Here is a 4,993-nt window from a genome sequence, read left to right as displayed (position 1 = left end):
AGACCACAGTCATTGTGGTTTTGGCCACCGGCCGGTCAAACCTGATCTCATCAGATTTGAAAGGTTAAACAGGGCAGGGCCTGGTCAGTATTTGGATGGGAGACTTTTGGGAACATCAGGTGCCACTGTGGGGCACCAGTCACAAAGACTGTTGTTGTGTCCTAAGGCAAGACACTTCACTCACACTGCATAGTATGAATGTGGTGTGTGTGAGTGTTGGTGGTGGTCGGAGTGGCAGATTGGCAGCCTTGCTTCGGTCAGTCTGCCCCAGGCAGCTGTGGCTACAGTAGCAGTTTACCATCACTGAGTGTGGAGTGAATATGGATGTGTGGACTGTAAAGTGCTTTAAATCTGCTGAAAGACGCTGTATAAATCCAATGATTAATTCAATAATGAATTAAAAGTCTCCTGATCTCATAATATAAACTGGATAAACATTAATTTGTTTGGGCTGTCAAGAGGTCAGGGCAAACCAAACCCTCACAATATGCTGTGATCTGAAAAATTGATTATTTTTGGAGGTGATTCATGAGTCACCTCCTCCGTGTTTGTCTGTTTCTCATTCTCTGTCGACTGCTCTGCTCAATGGGCTTCTTCAGGTTGTTTTCTAAACAAATTTTGTCCACCTGATCTATTCTCATTTGGGCCTGATCACATGTGGACACAGCTCAAATGGCCACTTAATGCTGGGCTGTCTAATTTCCACACTGCACAAGGAGTACAAACTGGAGGAGGACATTTAAAACCCCTTCATGCATGTTTTTGCTGAGGAAACGTTATAACATGATCGACATCCACACTATGATATTAACACTCTACCTCTACCTTCATTTAACCACAGGTGGTTTAGCCTCTCCACAGATCTGACCTGTAAGTTGGTCTGGTTTGGTCTCCATGAAGATAGAAGGTTTAATGCCATACTGTGAAACATTCTAGATGAAACAAGGACATTTTGATGGAGAAAAGCATTTGACAGACCCTCCACCTGAAAAGTTACACAATGCAACTTTAAAAATAGACATTTAAAAGTTTTTCTAGTCAACCTGTGATAAGTTTTATAATTTTTTTCTCACCATTCTTGAAAATTCACTAACCACTAATCCCAGTGGATGTGAAAGTACCTCAGCCATTTTGTGCACAGAAAGGTTTTTTGGGGTGAAAATGTGGTGTTTAAAGCAGTGTAATAGAGAATGTGAAAAATGTGTCCTCTGCTAAAGTAAACAAAACATTTATACAGGTTTGGAGTGCCGCGGTTGACAGCAGACCGAGCTTTAAAACAAATGGAGATACACTGAAAAAAAAAGGTTGCTGGATTTGCGTAAAAAAGTTATGGAAAGCGGTTGCACGCAATAAAATTATGTTTAGGCTTTGAAACTTTTTTCGATCCCCTCTACACATATTTGTCTCAGAACATGAACATCACTTTTTCATGTTGATGAAATTTGAACAAATCATGCTGAATATGCATATTTATCTTATGGTACCTTATCATGAAATGTATAAGTATAATTTAATTTAATTGATCTAATTCTGTAAAATAATACAAAAACAGTCTTTAGTTTTCCACAGTTCTGTATTGTCTTAAACAGAATCAAACACAAAGAGCACAGGGACAGAGACACACAGTTTGGAGCTGGACAGTGTGAAGATTTATTCCAGTGAAGAAGCTCTGGTCTCTGCCTGTGGACACAGAATAACACATGATGATCACATTCTGATGATCTACTCTGTTGTACATGTTTAAATACACTTAAAGTACTTATTACTACAATAAAGGACCAGAACAGAAGAACAAGAACATTAGAAGTGTATCTGCAGAAACAAAACTCACCATGTGCTGCTTTTCTTCCTCTAAACACAGTAACAGGGAGGGCATCTGGTATAAAGTCTCCTAATGCCACATCACCTTGTACAAGTACGATAACAGTTTCAATAGGAAGTTCATTTTGAAAAATTTTAAAATAATTTTAGTTGGTTTACTTACTTTGTTCATCTGTGCTCTGTGTTTTGTTGGTTCTCAAACATCTTCCTTTTTTCTGAAACATCAACTATAACATTCATGAACTTCCCCACAGCTCCAGCAGAGCTCTGGACGTCACTCTGTGTTTGTAGACGACTCTGGAACAAACACATTCAAATCTTAGTACAAGTGTCACACTCTTGTAGATGGACAGTCAAAAACAATTTGTGTCAAGGAGTCCTTACATTAACTCTAATTTCAAATAAAACAACACAAACATGTTTTAACAATGACGACATTCTAGGCCGGAGAAGCACATAATACAATCTTTAAAAAGTCTTAGGGTCTTAGATCAGCTTCATAATCCTCCTGCTCCACACTGTGTGTCTCTGCTCCTGGATCTGTCCTGTGTCCTGTTACATTTGAATTTTCCCTCCAAAAGTTTTGAGGAGGAGAATTCCAGAGGGAGGAGCCTCACCAGAGATTATAATAAAGTCATGTTTCCTCAACCTGATTAAAACATGCAGGTCTCACATCGGCCACAATCAAGCGATGTTTGTAAGATTTAAACATGCTGAACAGAGAAACGTAAAAAAGTGATGTTATTGTTGTCAAATTTGTTTTTGCAATTTGAGCAACCCCTCTCGGACCGTTTTTTCAGTGTAATAATATGATACCTCCAACGATGATTCAAATAAATAAAGAATAATGTAGTGTGTGTTCAGTTTATAATGTCATGTATGAGAACAGGTATGTATTTTGAGAAGTTTTGAGAATGTTCACAAGTTACCATGACGACGCAGTGCAAACGTTAATATATTTTTTATGATTGTCTGAAAACTCAAGAAAAAAAAAACAAAAAAAAAACTAAATTGATTTAAACAGTGCATTTTCGGGAGCTTGTGTTTCAGCTAAGTCAGTTTTTTGGTTAGATTGTGTTCAAGTAAACCTCAAATTAAAATCTAACAAATAAATGCTTATAAACTTATCACAGTGAATAATCGGGATGTTCAGACTGCTGCTGAAGTGGACCAAGGGTGTAGGTTTGCAAAGTGACGGTGGGGACATGTCACAACTAATATTGGGGAAGACAAAATAGTCCCTACCAATATTTTGACATTTTATTTTAATAAACAAAAATATTAATTTATTCAGTCTTATATCATTTATAGTATTAATTTAACACATTTTAGTTCACATTTTGTTTATTAGATGTTCTCAGATGTATTCAGTGATATGACGACAGGGTTGCTCCTGCCGCTGTTTCATTGGCTGCAACAGAGTGATGTCATTAGTGGAGCCAGGAGCCTAAACTGGGGAAGCGGCAGGACAGGACCAGCACCTGAAGATGGCGGCTTGAGCAGGCGTGAGTGAAGACGCTGCGCAACAAACTTTGAAAATCTTTTCAAAAGGAACTTACTTGGCTTCATCTTCAATTAAACTTGTCTTATAATGAGTCGCTGTGGAAAAAGAACGATTATCACCACAAGTGCACCTCCCAAACGGAGCCCGACTCTACTACTGACAATATTCCATGAAAAAATGTACAGACATGAGCTCACAAATATCTCATCACCAACAAGCAAAGGGAAATCTGCTACAAACTTCTACATCACTGTTGCCCACTAAAGAATCATCTTAGAAGGGCAATGGACACAAACTGTATATGTTGCGAACTGAAAAATGAAACTACCTGCCCAGACTCTGTGTAGCCAGGCTGGCGCCACCTATTGCCTCTGCTAAATTTCATTTCTCTCCAGCGACTAGGTCAGGAATCGGAATACAACCCCGGAAATGCAAGTCCGAGCACTGGCCAATCAGCGAAGAGCCATACATTCTGTGTTGGCAACAATTCCCGAGATTAAGGATTTAAAGCTGGAACAAAGAGAATGTTTGGTGAATTTTATCAAGGGGAAAGATGTTATTGCCCTTCTTCATACAGGATTTGGGAAAAGCTTAACATACCAGTTAGCAGAGTTAGCGGCGCATTACATACGTTACGACCAAATAGCAGCAATTGGTTAAATTTTAAAAAGTACCCGCCTACCATTGAGCGAACGGATCCTAATGCTGCAAAGTCAGACCGTTTCCACGAAGTAAAACTGGCTGATGAATCAGGCTTGTCTGTGGCTGTGTGTTTTTGGACAGAATTCATAAAACATAGGGATATGATGACGTCCCCACCAAAGCTGAGACCAAACCTACGTCCTTACTTTGGACCAGTGCAAACCACTGGCAATGCGGCGAAGTGTTTTGCATAAGTACACAATAACAGGTGGACATCAACAGCCCCGTGAAGCAACAAGTCAAATTGTATTTTTTATTTTGCTGCCCCCAATTTACAATCCAATTTGACCCAAGCGTACCACAAAACCCGAATCAAATACAAAGCAACACATGTAATGATTGAAGACACCACTGGCTCTAGATTTCAGATTCTCAGATTGCAGTGCCTCTTATCGCACCCAGATGCCACTATCTATATGGAAATGGGTGAGTACTGGACGATAAATGTACAGTGATGTATTTTTTGTGCTATCCCCAGCCCAGAGTGATTCCCAAGTGTGGTGATTACATGTTTTATTCATTTCTGCGTTGACCAAATGTGTCACTTTGTAGTTTCAATCGATATAACTCCACAGGTATTGGTTCCCAGAGATAGTGAACACCTTTACGTGTGTGTCCATTAATCACTGTATAATAAACCAGGGTTGCTGATAACGTGGCCTCCTATCTCATTTGTTTAAAGAGCCCGTATTACGCTGTTTTCTGCTGCTGAATGTTGCTTCCTCGTCACAAACAGACCTGGAGTTGTGTTTTGTTTCATTCACACGTTTAACACACAAAACCTGCATATTTAGGCAAATTTGTCACTGTACTGGACCAAACAGAAAGGCAAAGACAGGGTATAAAAATAAGTTTAAATTTAATAAAGTCAGAAAAAATGTAATTTAACAAAGGCTCAAATTAGGTAAATTAGAGATGGGTATGATTAGTTGATTAATCGATAATTGATCATTAAGAATTTCATCG

The 4,993-nt window shown here is 39.0% G+C and overlaps 1 long non-coding RNA gene across 1 annotated transcript; it reads right to left on the bottom strand.

Annotated features, from left to right (window-relative positions):
* Positions 1-1,607: 1,607 nt before the first annotated feature.
* LOC129412266 (uncharacterized) lies at positions 1,608-2,232 on the bottom strand. The gene is made up of 3 exons (XR_008633640.1): positions 1,985-2,232; positions 1,832-1,906; positions 1,608-1,680 (listed from the first exon to the last, which is right to left on the bottom strand). It is a non-coding gene; the product is annotated as an uncharacterized LOC129412266 (long non-coding RNA).
* Positions 2,233-4,993: the final 2,761 nt, after the last annotated feature.

Source organism: Boleophthalmus pectinirostris, unplaced genomic scaffold, assembly GCF_026225935.1.
Source record: "Boleophthalmus pectinirostris isolate CB_2022bp ecotype Guang Dong unplaced genomic scaffold, ASM2622593v1 HiC_scaffold_8, whole genome shotgun sequence".
Classification (NCBI taxonomy): Eukaryota; Metazoa; Chordata; class Actinopteri; order Gobiiformes; family Gobiidae; genus Boleophthalmus; species Boleophthalmus pectinirostris.
The sequence above is the reverse complement of the archived record's forward strand: the minus strand, read 5'-3'. Positions and strand labels throughout refer to the sequence as shown.